At 41.0% G+C, this 26,302-nt stretch overlaps 1 protein-coding gene, 1 long non-coding RNA gene and 1 pseudogene across 3 annotated transcripts in view; 1 reads left to right on the forward strand and 2 right to left on the reverse strand.

Annotated features, from left to right (window-relative positions):
- Positions 1–9,711, reverse strand: part of LOC121455020 — a 39,641-nt gene extending 29,930 nt beyond the window's left edge. Inside the window, exon 1 of the long non-coding RNA XR_005975408.1 lies at positions 9,644–9,711. This is a non-coding gene — a long non-coding RNA (uncharacterized LOC121455020). The remainder of the gene's footprint in view (positions 1–9,643) is intronic.
- LOC121455016 lies at positions 2,910–4,543 on the reverse strand (annotated as a pseudogene).
- Positions 9,712–25,637: 15,926 nt separating the features above from the next.
- Positions 25,638–26,302, forward strand: part of Acox2 (acyl-CoA oxidase 2) — a 29,863-nt gene continuing 29,198 nt past the window's right edge. For both annotated transcript variants that reach the window (XM_041662698.1, XM_041662699.1), the window contains exon 1: positions 25,638–25,701. The gene's annotated coding sequence lies outside the window, so the exon portion shown is untranslated. The remainder of the gene's footprint in view (positions 25,702–26,302) is intronic.

Genomic DNA, 26,302 nt, shown 5'->3' on the forward strand with positions numbered 1-26,302 from the left:
CATGGTGGCGCACGCCTTTAATCCCAGCACTCAGGAGGTAGAAGCAGGTGGATCTTTATGAGTTCGAGGCCAGCCTGGTCTGCAGATTGAGTTTAAGGACAGTCAGGGCTACACAGAGAAACCCCGTCCCAAAACAAAACAACAAAGAAACTACACATTTCTATCTGCTCCCTCCTCCTTCCTACTAGCCCACTCCCCTCTGGGTGGGCCCCTGGCCTGGTCCTGGGCTGCAAGCGGGAAGAATTAGCCTTTGCTTCTCCCACTGAAAAACTCCATGCTCACGCTAACTAAAGTTCCTCCAGGCCCAACCTCTAGATCAAAGTCAGGACCAAATTCTGGGCCCTCTCAAGTGCTGAGAGATTCATTGCTAACTTATAGCTATTTAAAACCAGGTTTAACTCCCCACAACAGTCAGACCAGGAGGCAAAGTCCCTCATTCCTTAGACCCCCAGCCCCAGCCTGAGTTGCATTTTTAAAAACTAACCTATATTAAATCTTCAGATTTCTACAATGCTCCTCTAACATGCAAAACTCCTTCACCCCTGCCTCTTTGCCTCCTCTCCCTCCTCTCCCTACCTCCAAAGCTGAGTACCTGAGATCCAAACTCCAACCTCGCCTTGTCTTCTCACCTGCAGTACAGCTCTTAGCCAGAGCACAAAAGGCTAAACTGAGCAGCAGGCTCCCAGCCATCCTCGCCTTTACAACAGAGCTCTGGCAAAGGTCCAGTCTGCCGCATGAAATGTAGCAATCTGTCCTTCACCCTTCTCAGTGGCCCAATACATTCATATTAGATGTTACTCCAAGGTACTGGCCAGCTGCCTTGTGTCTTCCTAAGGATTTCATGTAATCTCTGTCATTTTACATTCAAGAAGCTGAGAGGCCTATAGCCACTACACAAAGTGATTTGCATTCCTATTATTTTTTAAGATGTATATAGGAGTATGTGTTTATATATAAACTTTAAGGTATTTTAATTTTTTATTTTATTATTTTATGCACATGAATATTTGTGTCTTATGCTTGCAGAGGCCAGAAGAGGGTGTCAGATCCCATGGAACTGAAATTCCATCTGGGTGCTAGAAATCGAACCCAGGTCCCCTCTAAGAGTAGGCAGTGTTTCTCACTCACTGACCCATCCCTCAGGTCCGTAATCTTAAAACTATAACCTGTTTAAAGATATACAGTTCTTTTCGCAGAATATTTAAGTTGATTACCATGCCCTGCCTGTACTTAAAAATGTTAAGATAATTGGAATACAGTATTCATGTTTCCTATGTTTCGATTACAGTTTATTAAGTTATAATTCAAAATATTATTAGTTTCAAGACATAAACAAAAATCAAACATAAAAGTCATTAAATCAAAAATAAAAAAGGAGTTATGAGTATAGAGTGCATAGGTACTTTAAAATATTTAATAGGGGCCGGAGAGATGGCTCAGCAGTTGAGAACACTGGCTGCTCTTCCAGTGGATGTAGGTCCGATCCCCAGCCTCCCCATGGCAGCTTACAGTCCTTTGTAACTCCAGTTCCAGGGGGTTCAGCACCATTTTGCAGCCTCGCCGGGCACCAGGCAGGCAGGTGGCACACAGACACATGTACAAACAGAGCACCACACTTGTGAAGTAGAAGTAAACGTTTAAAAAAATGCAACTAAATAAATTCTACCTTAAAATGTGTATATAGGGGCTGGAGAGATGAGTCAGCAGTTAAGGGCACTGGCTGCTCTTCCAGAGGACCTGGGTTCAATTCCCAGAACCCACACGGCTGCTCATACCTGCCCATAATTCCAGTTCCAGGGCTTCTGACCTTGCACAGACAAACATGAAGGCAAAACACCAATGCATGTAAAATAAAAGTAGATTATAATGGACTGGAGAAATGGCTCAGAGGTTAAGAGCACTGACTATTCTTCTAGAGGTCCTGAGTTCAATTCCCAGCAACCACACGGTGGCTTACAGCCATCAGTAATGAGGTCTGGTGCCCTCTTCTGGCCTGAAGGCATACATGCAGGAAGAACCTTGTATACATAATTAATAAATAAGTCTTTTAAAAACAGTAGATTATAAAATAATTATATAAAATTGATTAAACTATTACAAATAGTGATAACATATTATATACATTACATAATCAATATATTTTATATAATTATAATTCCTAAAATCAATATTCTAATTGTAATTATAATTACATTGAGAGAAAACTGATGCCTGTTTTATATCGACAATGGTAGGTTTTCTTAAATATTAACCTTGTTTGATCATTGTACTAAATAAGATACTTAAAGCCTGTGGTTTCACCAAATGCTGTTTATATATATGTTCCTGTTGGGGAAAGCCTCCCTCGAGTCATAAAAATTGTGTTAGTACTCCTACTCGGGACATGCCTGCTAAACTACATAATAACCAGAGAACTTACATTAGTGGACAAGACTCAGATCTGTTTGTTTATTTATTTATTTAATATGTATACAATATTCTGTCTATGTTTACATCTGCAAGCCAGAAGAGGGCACCAGATCTCATTACAGATGATTGTGAGCCACAATGTGGTTGCTGGGAATTGAACTCAGGACCTTTGGAAGAGCAGGCAATGCTCTTAACCACTGAGCCATCTCTCCAGCCCCTCAGATCTGTTTCTAAGCGTGACACATTATATACATTTCGCTGTGCCCACGATCCTCAGTTCTCTAGATGAATAAATAAGCCACTATCACTAACTAAAAATATTTCATAGTAAGGCCCTAAAAAGTAAAGATCTACATTAATCTAAAAAGACTCCTTCCTGTTCATGGAGGAAGGTACCACACTTTCTAAATCCTGTTAAATGTCAAAGATATTTGAACTTTTACTGAATTATTATTTTTTTTTCTCATTAAACTTGTTTTAATGGGTCTCAAAATTCTGTGACAGATTTTTGGTCAAGTTGTTTCCATTAAAAAGTACTGATTTTGAAAACTAATAACTTAAAACTGCCACACATAAAAAAAAAAATGGTCCACAAAACATTCTCCTTTCCTTCTGAAGGTTTTACGATGCATTGTTATCATTAACCAGTCTTTTACTATTAAACTTAAATGGCCAATTGAGACAAACAGTTCTGAGACCGTTCTTCCACCACTGATTAAGACTGGGGTGGCAGGTGTTAGGGATAATATTCATTTAGCCTTCTGAGCTTTCTGGGCAGACTTGGTGACCTTGCCAGCTCCAGCAGCCTTCTTGTCCACAGCTTTGATGACACACACAGCAACTGTCTGCCTCATGTCACGAACAGCAAAACAACCCAGTGGAGGATAGTCAGAGAAGCTCTCGACACACATGGGCTTCCCGGGAACCATATCAACAATGGCTGCGTCACCAGACTTCAAGAATTTCGGGCCATCTTCCAGCTTCTTGCCAGAACGACGATCAATCTTTTCTTTAAGCTCAGCAAACTTGCATGCTATGTGAGCTGTGTGACAATCTAGTACAGGAGCATAGCCAGCACTAATTTGGCCTGGGTGGTTCAGGATAATCACCTGAGCAGTGAAGCCAGCAGCTTCCATTGGTGGGTCATTTTTGCTGTCACCAGCAACGTTGCCACGTCTAACATCTTTGACAGACACGTTCTTCACATTGAAGCCCACGTTGTCCCCAGGAAGAGCTTCACTCAAAGCTTCATGGTGCATTTCAACAGACTTTACTTCTGTTGTCACATTGACTATGCCAGGTTTTAAAACACCGGTCTCCACTCGGCCCACAGGGACAGTCCCAATACCACCAATTTTATAGACATCCTGGAAGGGCAGTCACAGAGGCTTGTCAGTTGGACGAGTTGGTGGCAGGATACAATCCAAAGCTTCCAACAGGGTGGTTCCACTGGAGCTACCATCTTTGCGATGACTTTCCATCCCTTGAACCAAGGCATATTAGCACTTGGCTCCAGCATGTTGTCACCATTCCAACCAGAAATTGGCACAAATGCTACTGTGTCAGGGTTGTAGCCAATTTTCTTAATGTAGGTGCTGACTTCCTTAACAATTTCCTCGTATCTCTTCTGGCTGTAGGGTGGCTCGGTGGAATCCATTTTGTTGACACCAACAATTAGCTGTTTCACACCCAGGGTGTAAGCCAGAAGTGCATGCTCACGGGTCTGCCCATTCTTGGAAATACCAGCTTCGAATTCACCAACACCAGCAGCAACAATCAGGACAGCACAGTCAGCCTGTGATGTGCCTGTAATCATGTTTTTGATGAAGTCTCTGTGTCCTGGGGCATCAATGATAGTAACATAGTACTTGCTGGTCTCAAACTTCCACAGGGAGATGTCAATAGTGATACCACGCTCACGCTCAGCTTTCAGTTTGTCCAAGACCCAGGCATACTTGAAGGAGCCTTTTCCCATCTCGGCAGCTTCCTTCTCAAACTTCTCAATGGTTCGTTTGTCGATTCCACCACACTTGTAGATCAGGTGGCCTGTTGTAGTGGACTTGCCGGAATCGACGTGTCCAATGACGACGATGTTGATGTGAGTCTTTTCCTTTCCCATTTTGGCTTTGCATTAGCGGTGGTTTTCACAACACCTGCGTTCTGACGGCAAACCCGTTGTGAAAAAGCTGAATTATTTTTTAGTATAAAAATAATGCTGATCTTGATTCTGTTAAGACTCGGATAAAGACAATATTAGATGCTTCTGTAACAATGTTTTTTTACTCAGACTACCTGCCCCACTTAAGCCATTTTGGGGGTATGTATATTTAAACTATTCTAGACTAGAGTACCTATCTCCCTTATCTGTTATCTTTGCTTCTTTAAAACACACTGCATTTTTATTATTTAAATATTAAATTTAGTTTGCTCAGGTCTAATGGAATGATCCATCTACTGGCTTATAAAGGGGTCCCAACTTTGTTTTGTATGGGGAGAGGGCATGTTTATGTTTGCTCACAAAATATGATTAAAACTCAATTCGTACGGTATATAAAACAAAAAGATACTAATCCTGATGTTGCTGATGATAATCCAAAAAAGCCAGAGTTAAGACCAATTGGACCTATATTTCTGATCCACCTATTTTCCATTTTGCTGTTTGGAAAGGAAAGGAGATTGTGGTCACAGTCAACAATACACGACTTTTAGATCGACCTGCCACACAAGAGTTTTTGATTGCTCAAAATTTTCTTATGTTGGATATGTTAAAAAAAATTTCCTTTATGTTTTGCAAAGAATATTGCTTTGGAGGAATGTCTTAGAGTGTTTCCAAAATTAATTATGGGACATGATAAACAATGTTCTTATTTTACAAAGTGATTGCTTCCTCAAGGTAATTGGGTAAATGATATTTCACCCCTTCAAAAATTTCCTCCATGCACAAAGGAATCAAGAGTCTAATAAAACTTTTTGTAGAGACAATACACTGGTATTATCCCATTAAAGTATAACATCACATAGATATCATAGTATGCTCTTTACTGGTCTAAGAATCAAGAAGGTTAAAGTAACTCTTATCCTTTGTCTACAGCATAATCTTGGGACCAAGGACTGTGAGCTGGAATTTGGTGATCCAGTACAAAATTTCCACAGACTTATGTTTGGAAACTTGCTGCTGCCATGGGAAAAGTCGCAGGACAATCCGTTCTTCAAAACCTGTTTGCCCCCTGAAAGAAATTGTTTTGGCTTGTATCAAAATGCCTTATGTTCTTTTGGTGGGAGAGATAGAGTTCTCTATAAATGGTATTGTGTTTAATGTATCAGGCCCTGATTGTAATTTGACTAATTGTATTTCTCAAGTGGATGATCATACCCGTGTATTGGTGTTAAAATAACATTCTTTTGTAATGTTACCAGTGCATGTAAATGATCCGTGGTTTAATGACAAAGGGTTACAAATAATTTTTTAAAAATTTTAAAAGCTTGAGGTAGACAAAAACATGCTGTTGGATTAGCTGGAGCAAGGATTTCAGCTCTTATTATTATGCTTACTACTACTGCTAAAGTTGCTTCGGTGGCTTTGTCTCCGTCTATTCAAAATGCAGGGTTTGTTAATCAATTATCTAAGAATATTGTTCTATGATATTAGAGATACAAAAAGACAAAGATGTACAAACAAAACATAAATTAAACGCCATGTATGATGTGGTACAATCTTTACGGGATAAGCTCCAAAGCTTAAAAACCAGAGTCCAGTTAAAATGTCACGCTAACCTAAATAGATTTGCTTACATCTTCTGCATATAATAAAAGTGTTATCCGTTAAAAAGAGTTAAAGCACACCTTAAGGGAATCTGTCATAATTCTAATGAGTCCTTAGATTTGGCTAAATTACATCAAAAAATACTAGATTTTACGAAAAAGGCTAAAATGGGTTTTAATACATCAAAAGCAGTCGAAGATATTTTGGAACTGTTTTAAAAAGGCTGTCCCCTAATGGTCAGCATTTACTTCACTTCTTAGTAGTATTACAATTGTTGGAGCTTGTGTTCTTTTGGGCATAATTTGTTGATGACCTCTAAAACAACAGTAATTTACATTTCCAGAACTAATGCAACTTGTTTTCCTAAATTCTTATCACCCACTGAGTCAACCCCTAGTAAAAGACAGGAGAGAAAGTTGATGACCTGACATTCTTTTATATATATTTATTTATTATGTGTACAGCATTCCTTCCATGTGTGCCCCACAAGCCAGAAGGGGGCGCCAGGTCTCATTATAGATGACTGTGAGCCACCATGTGGTTGCCGGGAATTGAACTCAGGACCTCTGGAAGAGCAGTCAGTGCTCTTAACCACTGAGCCATCTCTCCAGCCCTAACCTGACATTCTTTACTTACTACCCCTAGCTACACCCAGCAGTCATCAATATCAGACTGAAGAGGAAACTTTCCAATCTCCTTTCCACTCCATTCCCCTACCTGCCCTTCAAGTATCTCAGACAGTAAGCAGAAAGCAGGCTCTGACTCCCAAAACAGACACACACAGGAGACACACACACACATACACACAGACACACAGATGACACCGACATACAGACAGACACACACACACATACACACACAGACACATAGAAGACAGAGACATGCAGACAAACACACAGTTACACACATACACATGTACACACATACAGACACACACATACATACACACGTGCACAGACACAGATAACACACATACCCTGCAGGTTTTTCTCCCATATAAAAGCCTATACTATTGCTTGTTCTCTTGCCCATCTTTCCTTCCCATTGAGCTCCTGCTTTCACATGTAGATATGCTATTAAAATCGTAACAAAACCCACAGAAGGCCTGAATGTCCATGACCCTTGACAGAGAGTCATTCCAGAATTTGGGTCAGAGAACATAGCTCAGCTGGTAGAGTGCTTGCCTAGTACACACAAAGCCCTGGGTTGAGGTCCATCATGACATAAACACAATGGTGGAACATGCCTGTAAGCCTAGCACACAGAAGGAGGTAGCAGGATATTCAGAACTTCAGGGTCAGCTTCAGCTACACAGTGAGATTGAAGTTAGGTTGGAGTACAAAAAAAGAAGAAAGGAGAAGGAAGAGGAGAAGAGGAGGAGGAAGAGGGAGGGGGAGAGGGAGGAGGAGGAAGAAGAAGAGGAGGAGGAGGAGGAGAGGAGGAGGAGGAGAAGAGGAGGAGGAGGAGGAAGAAGAAGAGGAGGAGGAGGAGGAAGAGGCATACCACTGGAGATGGAGAGATGGCTCAGGGGTTAAGAGCACTTGCTACTCTTATAGAGGATAGTGTTGGAGACCAGCCTCAAAGAAATTCATACATTCCAGGGTAGGAGTGTGAAGATTAGAATTATCAAGCAAAGGGAGCAGAGATATAAGAGAAATAAGAGATAGAAGCACAAAACAGCATCGGGAGGAACAGTCAGTGAATACTGAATCTGCCTTGCTAATTTTCCACATACTTATGTACTTCACTCCAAAAGGGGCAGAGAGAGAGGCAACAGACTTCTTTAACATGATATAAAGAACAGACTTGAGTTCTCCGACCTTTGGTCTAGGGGGAGCAGATCCACCTCGATATCCAAAACACTAACTAACCAAACCCTAAGTCAAAATCCCTTGTTTGTAGCCACATCTGCTGTCAACAACTCTGAAAGAACAAAAATAAGCTCAAACTGTGACCTCCAATCAAGGCAACAGGCTCACATCTGCGGGCCCCCTCAATTCCTCCCTTTTTATTTTATTGAATAAAGGACCCAGGCTTTGGGAGTCTTTTTTCCATTTTCCAGACTGACCTGCCTTTTGTACATACATTTCATCATGTCCATTCTGTCTTATATTGCCTGAGGGGAGGAAGATTTTACTGTCTCTGACTACCAACCTCTGTGAATAAAGGATTAAGAGAGAATGCATCTCTAGGCCCTGTGTACCTTGGAGCTAATTTTCTGTCAAGAGAACTAATTATATGCAAACAGATAATATTTTGGGAGACATATACTCCTATAGCTACAATTTCTCCTAAGAAAGGAGTGGAGTGTGAACAGAGGTGGAATTGCCTTTTGTTAAATGGTCTAGGATATCTTTAACAGTTTTCAGATACAACCTAAATTTAATTTGTCTGATTAAACATATCAGACCTAAGGACTTATGATGTCAAAATTGTCTCAGACAAGCTCTAATCTTTTTCTAATTAGTAACACCTTCATAATGAACTAAAGCACTCACAAACATTAACAGATCAATACCATAATTTCAGCATAGAAATTAACAATAAATACAAAAAATTGTGATTTTTCAAATCACAATTCTCTTAAATCTATTCTTATCAAAAGACAAGAAAAAGTTTCTGTGATAGGTGAACTATGAGTCTTTTTTCTTTCCTATAGTCCAATTGCATTGCTGCTTCTAAGTTTTAAAGATAAGTTTGAACTGTCCCAGTCTCTGAGCAGCAATACATTGTGTCCCCTCCTCCTCATCTCTGAAGACGGGCTTCAGATGCTCTTGTAATGAGTCTTTTTTTTCCCCAGAGGGGAAATTTTCTGAGGTCTCAGTTCTCAGGCCCTTTATTTCAATAATAGATTGAACATCATACTGGCAAAAAATGAGTTCTGTGTCTCAAGATATAGTGTGGATAAACTGTCAAACATTCAGTCAGTATTCTTGGGCCAGTTCCAAAGTAAACAGGACTCACTAAGGTCTGGAAGTTTGTGCAGTAGGTCCACCAAGAAATGGGAATCACCAACCATTACCATGATCTTCCTTCCCTTCTCAGACTGTAGCATTGATGTGGGAGTCCCCTCTGTGTGCTAACATTGTCATTGATGAATAAAGAAACTGCCTTGGCCTGTTGATAGGGCAGAACTTAGATAGGCGGGGAGGACGGAAGTGAATGCTGGGAGAAAGAAGGGTGGAGCCAGAGAGACACCAGGGATCTGCCGAGACAGACCCTAGGAAGTTTACCTGGTAAGCCACTGCCATGTGGCGATACACAGATTAATAGACACGGGTTAAATTGAGATGTAAGAGTTATCCAGTGAGAAATTAGAGCTAATGGGCCAAGCAGTGATTTAATTAATACAGTTTCTGTGTGGTTATTTTGGTTCTGGGTGGCCAGGAACAAACGAGTGGCTCTCCTCCTACAAATGTTACACAGTCAGAAACCTCCCTCCAACTCTCCTGTGGGGGCATCAGTGGTTACCATGTCATCAGGCCTGGATCCTTCTGCTGTGCACATCAGACTAGACATTCTGGAAGTCATTGTGCTTCACTCTCCTCCTGTGGAAAAAAAAAAAGACATGTCCTTAACCCCATATTAAGACAAGGTCATGTCCTTTCCATAATCAGTGCTAAGATCTTTCCACCTTGCTTTAGTGAAGATGACCTTGGTGTTATCATGCCAAAATCTACCCACGGCAGAGTGCTCACAGGCATCCATATTCAAGAAATTTAGATTAAAAGGGGTGTGACTTAAGACATTATGTGGTGACTGGGGGTGTATTTCCCCCACTTTTATCTTTTGAAGTTGTGATTTCAAGGAGCCATAGGCACGCTCCAAAATTCATTGTCCTTGAGGATTATAAGAAGTGCCAGTTTCGTGTTCAATATTCCATTGGGAACAAAATTGCTGAAATGCTTTAGGAATATATCTGAACCTGTTGTCTCTCTTTATAATTTTAGAGGTTCCCATATATGAAAAGCACTTTAAGCATACCTAGTGGCTTGTCCAGTTTGTGTAGAGGCCATTAAGAAACTTGACTATGTATGGATTATCACATACACATATCTTAATTTGCTAAATTCTGCAATATGAGTAACATTCGTTTGCCATAAATGATTAGGAAGGAAGCCTCAAGGATTTACCACCAAATAAGGTACAGGTAAATATTACGGTTTTATATCATATTGCTTAACAATCTGGCAAGCAATTTCTCTTGCTAATCTAAATTGTTTCCTTAAACTATTACTATTCTGATGATATAAAGCATGTGATCCTTGAGCAAGCTCAACTCGGGAAGAAGTCATCAACTTTGTAAACTTATCAGCTAAAGCATTACCTTCAGCCAATGGACCAGGAAAATTTGAAAGTGCTCTGATATGACCCACAAAGCATGGCAATTTCCCTGATGAATGGCATCTTGACTGTGTTGGAACAGCATTTTAACTTGCTTATTAATAGTCCCTGTGCATGGAACAGTTTCCAATATCTGAAGAACTTTAAAAATATACTGACAGTCAGTATATAAATTAAATGCCTTATTTGCAAAACGCTGAAATACTATAGCAACAGCTCACAGCTCAACTATCTGAGCTGAGGCCAGTTCTGTTTGCACTACATGTCCCTTACCATTAATAACATATGCTGCTCTTCCATGAAAAGAATCACAGCATCCTTTAAGGAATCTTTCACTACAACTTCAGGGAATATAAAGGAATATAGTTGTATGAATTGCAGCAATCAGTCATCTGGGAAAAGGTCATTAATCTGGCCTTCAAACTGAGTAAACACAATTGCCCAAGATTCACTATTTTGAAATAACAAATCAATCTGTTGCTTAATATTAGGAATATTAGTCACAGCAGGTTCCCTGCCAAAATATTACCTAAATTTCATCCAGATTTTCCGTATTAAACAAACTACTCCTTCAAAATTCGGATTTAATACCTTGACTGGCAAAACGAGAAGATATATCCACATAAGTGGACCATTTTGTCATGATACTGCTGTGGGAGTAAGTTTTGTAAGTAATATACATGCTTGCCAAAGTTGATCACAATTAATATAATATACCTATTGTTTATGTATTGCATATTCCACCTGTACAGTACTTTTCTGGAAGCTGTCTTGTGAAATTCTGGTCATGCTCCCCTTACAAACTTCACTTAGTGGCTCAAGGTCTCCCATAGGGAATTTTAAATGAGGTTTCAGCTGCTGGATATTTTGTAACAAGGTCTGAAAATCATTCAGAGACTGCAAGCTATCCTTCCCAATTTCCAATTTCTGGGGCTTAATTTCTTTAGGATATAACATATGATCTAAATATTGGAAAAGTGGGTGCCTTTGCACTTTCTCTGGAACAACACTAACCCTGCATAGGTAAGACTCTGTTGAAGCTGTCCATATGTCTCAAATAAAACTCCTTCATGTTTATGGGTAAGCAAGATATCATCCGTATAAGCTTGTGGAAACTGGTCTCTAACATTTTGTATAGCCTGAGCCACAAATTTCTGGCATGATGTAGCACTGTTTGCCATACCCTGAGGCAAGATGCTTCATTGATATCTTCTCATTGGCTCTTTGAAATTAACTAATGGAATACTAAATGCAAATCTTTGACAATCTTGTGGTGCCAGAGGAATGGTATAAAAACAATCCTTTAAATCTAAAATAATTTTATAGGTGTCTTTTGGTATAGCTATAGGAGAAGACAACCCAGGCTGCAAAACTCCCATCGGCTGCATGGTCCCATTAACCTCTCTTAAATCTTGTATTGATCGCCACTTACCTGGTTTCTTTTTAATCACAAAAATAGGAGAATTCCGGGGGGAATTGGAGGGTGTAATGTGACCATTGTCCAGCTGTTCCTGTACTAACCACTGGCCAGCTTGTAATTTTTCTTCTGTTAGAGGCCTCTGATTTACCCATACAGGCTTGTCACTTTTTCATATAATTAGGTCTGTATGAAATGCAGGCTTTTCAGTGACCTCTCCTAAAAATACCCTAATCCTACCCTGGGAGGCCTTTTGCAAGGTGTGATAGGATCAATTCTTCCTTCATTCTCCTTGTCCTTGATTGGGTAACAACATTTGCTGAAATGTTTGATTAGTAACAGCTGTGTTGGGGGCACATAAATATACTCCCATTTGGGTCATACTGTCACAGCCCCACAAATTTCCAGGTAAATAAGAAGAAGGTATGGCCGAAAAGTTCCTTCATGACCCTCTCCACCTTTTCCATCCAGGAAAGATCATTACTACTTTGTTCAGGATTTTGAGTTTGAGCAATCCCTTGTAATTGTGTAATAGTCTCCATTTTAGGCCACCTAGAAGGCCATTGACTGGGAGTTATAACAGAAATATCCAACCAGTATCCAGAAGACCAGAAAAGCTTTTTTTGTTTATAAACAAAGTAAATTCTGGTTGCTATGGACCTATGACTTATAAACAATAGGTATCAGATGAATCAAATCCAGTCTTTCCTCTCTTATCTCCCTTAACTTGGTTTCTAGTTTGCACCACTCGTAGTAAAATTAATTGCGCAAGCCTCTGTCCTGTCTTTACCACAGAAACTCCATTAGGAAAGTGAGTCGTAACCTTGATTTCTCCTTCAAAATCAGCATCAATTACTCCAGGAGCAACAAGGATTCTTTGCATGGTGGTGCTACTTCTCCCCAGTAATAATCCTACAGTGCCTTCTGGTAAAGACCCATAAATCCCAATGGTGACCCTGAATCTCCATTTCAGGAGATAAAACTGTGTAGATGCAAGAGCTGAGATCCAGCCCTGCCCTGCCTGGGGTTGCTCTGCAAAGATCCTGAATGATTTCCTTGTGAGGGAACAGGATGCTGGATCAGACCTGAGGTGTGCCCTTCTTCTCATTTCCTGCCATGGTATTCCCTTGATCATCTCTCTTTGATCAGCACTTGTTGGTCCAATGTTTTCCTCTCCTACATCTCCAGCACATTTGGTTCTTTGCTTGTCCCTGGGCTTACTCTCCTATTGGGACACTGCCTGATCTGATATCTCATTAGGCCACATCCAGAGCCTCCAGGAGGCCCTGTAGCCCTCCTTATTGTATCTCTGTATAGCAGCAGTTATAGCCAGTCCCTGTGTGTATGAGAGGCCAATAACTGACCAGATCCAAATATAATCAGAGATGGTAACTTTCTTTCTAAAAGACCTTAAAGCAGCTTTACATATAGCATTAGCATTCTCAAAGGCTAGCTGTTTAACTATCAAAATTCCTGCTTCTGTATCTCCAATCAACCTGCTTGCTGTCTGCATCAGCCTGGAAACAAAGTCCTGAAACAAGTCATCAGGTCCCTGACTTATATTAAGGCAATCCCTCAATCTGCTCTTTAGAGATGGAAATTTATTCCAGGCATTTTTGGTAACTGTGATAATTTGGGCATAGGCTGCTATATCAAAGTTTAACTGCTGATCTGTCCCTGCTCACGGTTCCTCACCTAGAAGCATTTCACAAAAAATTAGGAACTTGTTGAGCCCTATTTCTCTCAGTTGTGGTCTGACATTGTTCTACCAACACAGTATCCCACAACAGATAGTCCCCTCCTGGCCAAGCAAGCTTTGGCCAACTGCTTCCCATCCCCTGGGGACAGAGACGTGTTTTCCCAGAGCATCTGAGTAAAGGGAGCCATGGGACCTTATTGCGCACAGGCTGCTTTTAATTCTTTGAGTTGTTTGAATGATATTGGAGCATGCGTTGCAATCAGATTTCTCTGAGCATTTCTTCACTGCATTACAGAAAACATTTGAAATCCTTGCATGTCCTCTCCTCTGTGAGCAGCCTTTCTGATGCTAGCTTGCAAGGGAGACACAAGATTAGTGCTGAGCGTCTGCCTTGCTCCTGGAGCTCTCTGCACCACTGTAGGTGGATCTAAATCAGTTATTACGATAGGAAGAGAAGTACTCTTCTGAGAAGAGGGGATTTTCAGAGTCTCTAGTTTTCATGAAAGCAACGTTACCAACTCTTTCAAGCCTTAGTTTTTCTTGAATTTTACCATCATGTCCCTGCCTGTCAGCATTGCTGGTCAGATGCGAGAAAGGTAGCAAGTCCTTACTACTATACTTAACGGCTTCTTTCTTAAATTATCAGCTTAGGACTGATCATAATCACCTAGTCCTGTAAATGCTTCCTCCAGTGGTGCCAAGGATTCCGTCTCATTTCTAACCAATTCAGAGGAAAGGAACAGCAGGAACCTCCTGATGCTCAGGATTTAAATCCAAACTCTCCTGTATACGCACCCAGAAACAAAGAGTAACTGCAGAGACCCTTTCAGGCCCATATTCATAATAATGTCGTTGGATTTTTACCCCCAATTTCTTTCCATATTGCAGCGTCCAAGATCCCAGACTTGGACAACAAAGTGCATAGCTGTTCTATAAATTATAAAAGTTTCTGTTCTTGCTGCTATAGCACCTGAAATTCCCTGTCCTTTAAAATATCTCTAAGAAATTGTACAGACAGTTGGTTGCTTTTTCCCGTCCCATATTTACAGTTATATACAGATATTTTACTCCTGATGTATTATCCCATGCCTTTCTTCCTTTAATATCTATTATTGTCTATTACTGAGCTCTCGGTTCTCACCTCCACACCTGCATTGTGATATTCACTTCACGTGGTCCTTCATGCTTTCTCCTGTATCGCTGACCACATGTTTATGTGTTATCTGTTGTGCAGCCTAAGCCAAACGTTGTGGCACCATCTGTCAAAGACCAGCCTCAATGAAACTTGTACATTTCAGGGTAGGAGCATGAGGATTAGAAGAATTAAACACAAGGAACAGAGATATAAGAGAAATAAGAGACAGAAACACAAAACAGCATTGGGAGGGACATTCAATAAATACTGATCTGCCTTGTTTATTTCCACACACTTACATACTTCACTCCAAAAGAGGAAGAGAGAGGCAACAGACTTCATTAACATGTTATAAAGAATAGACTTGAATTCTCCAACCTTTGGTCTAGGGGAAGCAGATCTGAAGGCGTAAGTCATAAACAATGCCACACCAGTTTGGAATTATGATTAATAGGGTGGTATTTATTTAAAGGGGAAAAAACTTACAGATCACCTTCAGCCCTCTGTGCAACCAGGAAGGGAGTCTAGTCGCCAGCGGAGCAGGAAGTGAAGAGAGAGAGGAGAGGGAAGTGGCCGCTTTTTTAAAGGGACAGAGACCACGCCCCAATGAGCTGGTATCTCAGCGGCGATAGGCTGGAGGAGTGGGAGGACCTCCCGCAACACCTCCCCCTTTTGTTTAAATAAGAGAGTTCTAAACCTATTATGAAATTATATACAATAAGTACAAATATCCTATTCTAACTAGCTTAGGTCTTGTATAATAAATAACTTGGCCAAGTCACGAGAGAAAGTAACTACATTTATATAGTCTTCAACCCCATCGAAGATCTGAGAAGGGAAATAATGTTACCTGGGTAATTAGGAAGTTCAGTAAAACAACTTCCAAAACATGCAACAAATCACAGAGACAACTAGCTACCTAGGCAATCACCCAAAGTCACATTAGCAGCGTTGAAGCAACCAACTTTGGCTAAGGCCTAACATAACTGACATACCATTTTCAAAGGCAAGCAACTTTTCAAAACTATCTTACCCTCTCTTGGCAGGATATGACAGCCCTGTTTTATCCATTGATGCACGCTCTGTATCTTTGTCAGTGGTTGAGGTATGGGAATTTCTTTACCCCAAGGCCAGTTCTGCCAAAGAGAAGGCTCCAGGTGGAGTGTCTTTGGTGCTCAACATTCTCTCGGGAATAGAGTGGTGTTGCCAGGAGCAATTGTGTCTCACTACCACAAAACTCTGAGTTAGATTAAAGGCCATTTCTACAGCTCTTTGAAGAAGTTGAAGATTATCTATCTATACTGAGTATAATCTCTATATATCTAAAGAACCTGATTAGTCTAATTATAAATGACAAACTTAGATGACTATTAGTCTATATAATCTCAATATCTATTTAACTTAAAGACTAAGACAATAAACGACTGTGAAACAAATGAGGACAATGACCTCCAAATATAAACATGTACAAATATACATTGCAGTAGGTAAATATATATCAATACACAAACATTATATAAGTATCTTAATCACAGGTAGAAATGTACACTGCAATATGGTAAATATATACAATATATATATATATCAATACATTATATGTCAATACATAAAAATGTTTTAAACAGAGGTAGAAACATGCATGCATACAATAGTCAATATAATTTAACTTTGTATCAATATACAAGAATCTATACCAATATATTTGTCTAAAAACAGTAACTCACAATAACAAATCTATTATCCCATCATCCGTCTTTTTTTTTTCAAAATGATCCCTGAGCTTATAAAATTCCTCCCCCAACCCTCAATCGTATACTAATTATAATCAACCCCTAAATGATGTCCCTAAACCCAAGGGCAAACTTTACTGGGAGAGGGGACGTCGTCCTCTAGAATTACTTCCAGCTGTCATGGGGGCGACGTTCTTTCTGGGGGATCCTGTGAAAGTAAAATGATGGTTAAATTTCAAGATCAATGTCTTTTAAAATTGCCAATAGTCTCGGAGTATTTTGTGCAGGTCTGGCCAAAATGTTGTATAAGATGTGCACCATTTCAGCTAACCAAGTTGGAACTGTCTTGTGCTGCTGGTAGCCAAAGCAGGTCTTGTAGTAGCGCTATCAGTATCATGACGTCATATCAACCAGGTGGAGTTGTTGTTATGGGGCCCCATCTTCTTCCTGGAAACTTCAAATGTCACTTCAGGAAAAACTCATTGTTCATTATGAAAAACTTAAACATTAATCATATATATATATATATATATATATATATATATATATATATTCAATGAAAGACATGATAGATATATTCAATGAAAAGTATGATAGATATGAAGAAAAGCAAAGATGTTTTCTAAACTCATATTTCTTTCTGTCCCATATCATGGCTCTTGACATGAGACAGAAACTCCAGAAACTCTGGGTTTTTCTCTTACTAACAGGCTTGGAATTGGAGAGGGACTGAGCCAGAGTCCAACTTCAAAACCAGTTTTATAAATTTAGAAATATGGTTTAATTTTACTTACACAACCCATTCAGTTTTCTTGATATTTCCTATTGGGCAAGTATTTTTCCATCTGTCAGTAACCAAACATCCAGGGTCCCTTGAATTTCTCAAAGATGAGTGTTTTCCTGTGGAGATAAGAACAGAACCCTGCCCCTATTTTATATGTTTTTCTTACCACCTGTATGAATATCATCATTGTGGATGAGTTGTCGTTTCTCCTTTCCAAGAGGTTTCTCCTCTTCAAATCGAAACTTTATTAATTTTGATGGTATCCACAATTTTTTTTCTCCTGTGGAAATAAGAGCAAAACCCCTTCCCCAACGTAGCACATCTCCTGGCTTCCACTGAGAGGTCAGCACATCTTTGAAATAAATTGGTTGATTTAGTTCAGCAGACTTTTCCATTATCCAATGTCTTTCTGCTGCTGTCGTTCCTTTCTCATTGGCGTTAAGAAAATTCAAGGTTAATAGAGCATTATGTAATCTATTTCTGGGGGTATTTTCAGTCCCTTTCTGTTTGTTCAGCATATCCTTTGTAGTACGATTTGATCTTTCTATAACTGCCTGACCTGTAGGATTATTTGGTATACCTGTAATGTGTTTTATATTATAATAATCAAAAAAGCATTTCATTTTCTTAGATACATATGCTGGACCATTATCTGTCTTTATTTGTGCAGGTATACCCATGATGGCCATAACTTCCAATAAATGTGTGATTACTGAATCAGCCTTTTCTGAGCTCAGGGCAGTAGCCCATTGAAAACCTGAATACGTGTCTATGGTGTGGTGTACATATTTTAATTTACCAAATTCCATAAAGTGGAACACATCCATCTGCCAGATTTCATTTCTCTTAGTACCCTTTGGGTTACTCCCTGCAGGCAACGGTGTTTGATTATAGAAAGAACAAGTAGGACATCTCTTTATAATGTCCTTAGCTTGTTGCCAAGTAATGGAAAATTCTTTCTTTAGGCCTTTACTATTGACATGATGCTTCTTATGAAATTCTGAGGCCTGCAACACACTTCCAATCAATAATTGATCAATCTCAGCGTTGCCTTGGGCTAGAGGACCAGGCAGACCTGTATGGGACCGGATGTGTGTTATGTACATCGGACAAAGCCTGTTCCTGATTATGTCTTGTACCTGGATAAACAATGAAGTCAACTCTGTGTCATCTGGTATAAATTCAGTGGTTTCAATATGCAAGATAACTCTTTCTGCATATTGTGAATCTGTAACTATATTAAGAGGTTCTTTAAAATCCCTTAGCACCATAAGAATGGCATATAATTCTGCCTTCTGGACAGAATTATAAGGGCTTTGTTCCACCTTACTCAATTCATCTGACTTGTAACCTGCTTTCCCTGATTTATTTGCATCATTATAGAACGTATGGGCCCCAGTTATTGGAGCATCACGTACAATTCTAGGAAGAATCCAAGAAGTTCTTTTTATGAGGTTAAGTCTACCACTTTTGGGATAGTTGCTATTAATTTCTCCCAAAAAATTAGCACAAACTCTTTGCCACGGTTCATTGTCTTCCCATAACTTTTTTATTTCTTCAGTAGTAAAAGGCACTATAATTTCTGCTGGGTCTATACCTGCTAGTTGACGAAGTCTCAGCTTACCTTTTATAATTAATTCAGAGACTTTTTCCACATAAGTTTTTAATTTTTTACTTGGTTTATTAGGTATAAATATCCACTCTAAAATAATATCTTCCCTCTGCATTAGAATCCCTGTAGGAGAAATTCTGGAAGGCAATATGACTAGGATGCAGCTAAGATTTGGGTTCACCCTATCCACATGTGCCTCCTGTAATTTTTCCTCAATCATTGTCAGTTCCTTTTCTGCTTCAGCTGTCAGTTTTCTTGGACTATTCAAATCTTTATCACCATCTAAGGTTTTGTTTAAATAAACTATTAGATCAGGTGTTATCCCAACAGCTGGTCGTATACTGGAAATGTCTCCTAACAATCTTTGGAAGTCATTAAGAGTCTTTAACCGGTCTCTCCTAATTTGTGCCTTTTGCGTTTTAATTTTCTCTAACCCTATTCTGTAACCTAGGTAATTAATAGAATTTCCTCTTTGAATCTTTTCAGGGGCAATTTGTAATCCCCACCTAGGCAAGACTTTCTTTACTTCTTCAAACATCCTTTCTAAAGTATCTTTATTTGAATCAGATAACAAGATGTCATCCATGTAATGATAAATTATGGACTTGGGGGATTATTTACGAATTATTTCCAATGGCTTACTTACAAAATATTGGCACAATGTAGGACTATTGAGCATACCCTGTGGGAGGACAGTCCATTGATATCTCCTATTAGGCTGAGAATTATTATAAGTAGGCACTGTGAAGGCAAATTTTTCTCTATCCTTTTCTTGTAATGGTATAGTGAAAAAACAATCTTTCAAATCAATAACTATAAGAGGCCATCCTTTTGGTAACAGAGAAGGCAAAGGAATTCCAGATTGTAGTGGGCCCATAGGTTGAATTACTTTGTTGACAGCTCTTAGATCTGTCACCATTCTCCATTTACCAGATTTCTTTTTTACAACAAACACAGGGGAATTCCAAGGGCTGGTTGATTCTTCAATATGGTGAGCATCTAGTTGCTCTTGCACCAGTTGTTCCAATGCCTGTAGTTTATCTTCAGCTAGAGGCCACTGTTTGATCCATATTGGCTTCTCAGTTAGCCATTTTAAAGGTAGGGCTGTTGGTACCTCTAAAGGTTTGGTATTTGCTGTATGTTCTTGTACAGCCTGGATGGCTGGTGACCTTTTCCCATAATACCTCATCATATCCTTCCCAGAATTATGAGTTCCTGGAACTACAGGAATGTTAATCTGGGTATTCCATTGCTGTAGCAGGTCACGGCCCCATAAATTTATGGCAATATTGGCTATATATGGCCTTAGTCTTCCTATTTGCCCTTCGGGCCCTATGCATTCAACCCATCTTGTGCTTTGTTTTACACGAGATAGGGTTCCAATTCCCAGGAACTGAACATCTACCTCTTGAAGAGGCCAATTCGGATGCCAAGATTCTGGGGTAATGATACTTACATCCGCACCTGTGTCTAATAAGCCTTCAATAAAAGTGCCATTTATACAGACTCTTAGCTTTGGTCTTTGATCATTAATAGAAGTCTGCCAAAATATACGTTTACTCTGTCCTACTGGGTTTTTTGACTCATCCTCAACACGTATTTCATCATTTAGACCAGTATTACTTTTTACAGCAGAAATTGGAGCTTTTCATTTTCTTGGTGAGGCACGTTCTCCACTGTGACTGGGAATGACTGGGCCACTGTTGGCTTGGGGGCCTGCGAGAGGCCCCTCAAGGAGTTTCCCGATGGTATCGGGTTGCCTTGTTTGTCTGTTGTTGACCTGCATTCATTGGACCAATGTCGGCCTTTACCGCATCTCCTACATATACCTGAAGGCCTAGGTCTTCTATTTTTGTCATTCCCAGAGGAGATAATATTCCTAGAAATTCTGTGCCTGCAATCCCTTTTCAGATGTCCTAATTTACCACAATTAAAACACCTGGCAGTTTGATGTCTCCTCATTGCTGTGGAAATCGCTTCTCCTACCCAAGGTTCATCGTTATAGCTAAATGTCTCAACATTCATCGTATGCTGAATCCATTCATCCATAGGTGCTGATCTAGACTTTAAAGGCCCAATTATCTTTTTGCATTCTATGTTTGCATTCTCAAAAGCTAGAGATTCAAGAAGTATTCGTCTAGCTCCTGGGTCTGTTACCCCTATGTCCAGAGCCTTAATTAATCTTTGCAAAAAGTCAATAAAGGGTTCTCTCGGTCCCTGCCTAATTCTAGTATATGATTCAACCCTTTTTGCTGGATCTTGTATCCTATTCCAAGCATTTAAAGCTGCTTGGTGACATAGACACAGTACTTCATCATCATAAAGAGCTTGGACCTGTGGATCAGCATATTCTCCTGCACCAAGAATTTGATCTTGGGAAACCTCGACACCTTTTGCTCTTCCTTGCTGTTCCATATATTTGGATTCTTCTCTGAAATAAATTCCAAACATCAAGGAAGGTCCATTATCTAAAACTGCAGACACTAACTGATGGAAATCATGGGGGGTAGCTCTAGCATTAGAAGCCCAAGTCCTTATCATTTCCTTTACATATGCAGAGTGCAAGCCAAAATTAACAATAGCTTGCTTAATTTCTTTTAGATCATTCATTGCTATTGGCGTCCATCTAGCTTCTCTGACTCCCTTTGAGCCTTTAGAAGTTGACGCTTTGTCAGAATTAAGTATAGGGTATGCCGCTAAAACCTTGGGTAAGCCAGTTCTAATAGCTGGTGTTGGCATTGTATCTTGTCCTTGTGCCTTATTACTCTGTTCACCAGCTCCAATCATTTCTTCAATCATTTCAAGTCTTTTTATTATTGTCTTTATTATTGTATCTTTTGAATCCTGGATCTCCTGACCTGCATGAGTTTCTAGTAAAAATTGTATAGTTCTTAGGAGTGCCATGATCTTCCTAAATGATAGAATATGCAAAAGAATACTGAAACCTAGTAACCAGTAAATTAAGTTATCCCCATAGTCATATAAACCTTGCATGATATAACCCATTGTATTGGCAACCAGAACAGTAAAATTCGCGTTGGAAACGAAAACTGCCATATTACCTATTATCCAGCAGGTGGCGCTGTTGCCAAGTCACGACGAAAACAGGGTCCTGCTTCAGAGTCCGCCTAGTATTTGTTAAAAACTGGAAAATGTAAGTTGCTCAACAAAGTAAATGTAATTAAATCAATTCCAGAGACGGAACCAGAAACCCAGAATCCAGGGGTAGAGAAGAGCAACCTGGAAGCCGCTTATGCCTCCACGTGACAGAGTCACCCTGAGGGGTTGCAGCTTTCAGCAACCGCATGCTCTAGTTCGTGCCACTTAAGAGCTGTGCTTGCAAGGGAGATTTAAAAATGCCTCAGAAAAGAGCAAACCACGCGGGCAGAGACTATGCGGGCCTGTGGAGTTTAAATCCACGTGGGAAGGCCAAGGCCACCAGCAGCGGCTGAGGAAGGGAGGGCTCCTTCCAAGCCGAACTCGCGGCCGGCAGCCGAGCGCGGAAAGGAGAGGTTCTAAAACCAAACGTTGGGTGCCAACTGAAGGCGTAAGTCATAAACAATGCCACACCAGTTTGGAATTATGATTAATAGGGTGGTATTTATTTAAAGGGGAAAAAACTTACAGATCACCGTCAGCCCTCTGTGCAACCAGGAAGGGAGTCTAGTCGCCGGCAGAGCAGGAAGTGAAGAGAGAGAGGAGAGGGAAGTGGCCGCTTTTTTAAAGGGAGAGAGACCACACCCCAATGGGTTGGTATCTCAGCGGCGATAGGCTGGAGGAGTGGGAGGACCTCCCGTAACATACTAGCATTAACTAATTTTATTATTTATCATTTTATGTGTATTTGGTAAAGGTCTTTCCCATTCTGCAGCTTTGTCTGAAAGATGGTGTCCTTTACCATACAAAAGCTTTGCAGTTTCATGTGGTCGCACTTGTTAATTGTTCTTGGTGCCTGTGCTATTAGCATTCTGTTCTATTTTTTGCTTTTTATTTTAATTTTTTGGTTTGCGCTTATAGTCACTACACACTCCACCCTGCCCTTAATTGTCCAGACCTGGGCTACAGACCTTCATGTGTTCTTCTAGCAACTTCTGGATTTATGCATAAATGCTTAATTTATTCTGACTTGACTTTTGTGTAAAGTGTGACATAGGGCCTTGTTTCATTCACCTGATTGTGAACAGGCAGTTCACTTCTGATAACAGTATCAGTTACATGTCTCATCCCCAAAAAACCTGTACAATTTCTCTGACAGGGGCTACAGTTCTGTGAGCTGGAAAGCTTGGTAGCAGGAGCCTGAGGTTGCAGGTCCACAAGTCCGTGGTTGGGAAGCAGGGAAGGACAAAGTTTGTGCCCCGTTGACTGTCTCCTTTTTTTGCAGCCTAGGACCCAAAGTCCAAGGGATGGTGCCACCCTCCTTTAAGGGAGGTTTTCCAGCTACTCCTCCAGGGGTGTTTGCAGGGGCTAGCCTAATGCAATCATCACTCACACATGTCTCAGGAGGCTGGTCTCCTAGGTGACTCGTGGTCTTCTGAGTTAACAATTAATACCACCTTCACAGTCTGATTAGTTAGTTAGTTCTTCAGTATTGTCAGAATGCACAGGTGAACAACAGACCCTAAGATGCTTTTCGTCTACTTTATAGCTTACCCTCCCAGCTGTTGGCTTTTTTGGTTTTTTTTTGCAAGACAGGGTTTCCTCTGTCCTGGAACTTGCTCTGTAGACCAGGCTGGCCTCGAACTCACAGAGATCCACCTGCCTCTGCCTCTCAAGTGCTGAGATTAAAGGCATGTGCCACCACCGCCCGGCTGTCCCAGCTGTTGGGATTACAGATGTGAGCTACCAACTGCAGATTTTTGATTCAGTGTCCTTACCTTGTTACCAGTCTGTTTAGATTTTCTGTTTCTTCATGACCCAGCCTGTGTGTTGTTTGTAGAAATATCTTTATTCCTCCTAGGTTATCCAACTTGTGTCTACGTCTGCTGTTGTCTCCTGTGGCCCTTCCTGCTTCTGTGATCTCGGTTGTCATGACCCCTTTTTCTATTTCTGGTTTCTTTTTTCTCCATCTAGCCAACACTATGAATTCTCCCAGCACTCGGGAGGCAGAGGCAGGTGGATCTCTGTGAGTTCGAGACCAGCCTGGTCTACAAGAGCTAGTTCCAGGACAGGCTCCAAAACCACAGAGAAACCCTGTCTCGAAAAAAAAAAATTAAAAGGAAACATAGAAATGGTTAATATTTGAAAAATGCTTGACACTACTGATCATCAGGAAAATGAAAATTAAAACTATAATGAAGTACAATTTTATCTTTTAGAATATCTATTATCAAAATAAATAAATAAAAATAAATAAATAAAAACCAACATACTTGTTCAACAGAGAGTAACATTCCTGTGTTCACTGCAGCAATATTTAACAACTAACATACAGAATCAACCTGAATACCCAGTTGATTGATAAATAAATATAAATATATGGCGAGAGGAATATCGCTAAGTTCTTTTATATTATTTTATTCTTATGTGTATGGGCATTTTTTTAGCATGCATATCTGTACACCATAAGCACATAGTACATATAGAGTCCAGGAAAGGGTGCTGGATCTGAAAGAGGATTTTGGATACTGTAGGATTGAAGTTACAGATGATTGGGAACAATTAGGTGCTGGGAATTGAACATAGAACCTCTGGAAAAACAGCCTGTTGAACCATCCCACTAGTCCTGGTCAAAACTATCTAACCTGAAACCATCACCTGTGTGTAGCTACCACCAACAGCCAGGGGTCCAGGCCACACAGTCCCAGTATGACAGGTTAGGGGACCCTGGGTCACAGGGAACTTCATCTTCCTGTAGAACAAACTAGACGCTATCTTGGGGATACACTGGGGAGCTGTACAGTCCCTTAGTGTGAGAGTATACATGCATATGAACACACTCACGCATATACACACATGCACATGTGTGACCACAGAGAGGGAGAATGGACAAGGTCCCAGATAGGAAGACACCTACCCAGAATCATCAAGCTTCAGAAGTCCCACCTGGAGACCTGGCTCTTGTGCCTTCTTTCCCAATAATATACAAACGAAGCCAAAAGTTCGTCTTTGCCACCCGACATTGGGTTCAAATTTCAGGCTGATAATTTACTTATTGCACAACCTGGGCACGCAACATTACCTAGTTCTTCACTCAGAGCAGGAAGACTCCACCCTACCTCCCCAGGCAAAGGGTGGAGGTATAAGGCAATCTCACTTGTGGAGACCGGTTTTCCTAGGTACCAGAAATAACATAACTGCAGTAGTCCTCAAACACTGAGCCAGGGGAGGTGTCCACACGTGTACACCAACGGTGAGCAGGACACAGACAAGGCCACATTTAGAGGGAAGCCCTTTACTTGACAGAGCAGTCTTTTCCCGTAAGAACCGCCTGGAAGCCTGCTCAGCTCACGTGACTAACTCACCTCCCTGCAGACAGGACAGTAGGGGCCACTAGGACGGGTCAGGGATTTTCCTGTGGGAACACCACCGGGAAACATGGCTTTTGGTCTTAGCACCTCTAAGGGAGCCCTAGCCCTGAGATTGCAGCCTGAATCTTGCCAAGGCCGCCTAGCACCTGACGCTGCACACCCCGCTGGCCCTGGGTCGCTGGCAGGAAAGGGCAGGACTTCGAGCTGTACTCTGACTCGGCCTGTAAATCCCAGCCCTTGGGGGAGGAGAAAGGGGTGGAGCCAACAGTCTAAAGATTGGGCTTGTAGCAGAGCCGCCAGGCCGGGCCTACAGAGCTGCCCCAGGACAGAAGTGAGACAAGGTGAGTCCCAGAGGACTGACAGATCCTAGCAAGGGTTCAGGAGGAGCTTAGGCGTCCTTAAAGGCTCTGAGCGCTGCCCTCTTCCCTTCAGTCTTATCTACAAGCACCTCCTATAGGCAGCCAGTTTACACTGGCAGGGGGAAACCGGCAATGGCAATAAAAATGCAATGAGTTATTTGTCCTACCTGTTAGACTGTTAGGGAAAGGAGGGGGTATTAGCAATGCAGGCAAGAGTTTGGGCTGCTAAAGGGGGTACAGGGAGCCTTACTGAGGCCTGAAACCGAGGTGAGACAGAGGAAGTCACAGTGACATCTGAGGAAAGGGTGTCCAGGCAGAGGCAGAGAGCCCTGGCGAAGGCTGGCCATGGCAGAAGGCTGGACAGTTGGGGAACAGCAAGAACATCTGACATAGAAAAAAAAATAAAAATAAGCTAGAGGCAAGAAGAGGCAGCTAGGAAGCCTCACAGGAAGGCAGGCAGACAAAGAGCTCCCTGTACTTGCCAGATCCGTCAGTACCCCACAGCCCCACTTCAGAAGCTTGCCTGAGCTGTGGCCTGACAAGGGTACCTCCTTCCTCAGTCCTGTCCTCGCTAAGAAATGAC

Source organism: Microtus oregoni, unplaced genomic scaffold (genome assembly GCF_018167655.1).
Source record: "Microtus oregoni isolate MIOR12 unplaced genomic scaffold, Mior012 000013F_ref0000133, whole genome shotgun sequence".
Taxonomy (NCBI): domain Eukaryota; kingdom Metazoa; phylum Chordata; class Mammalia; order Rodentia; family Cricetidae; genus Microtus; species Microtus oregoni.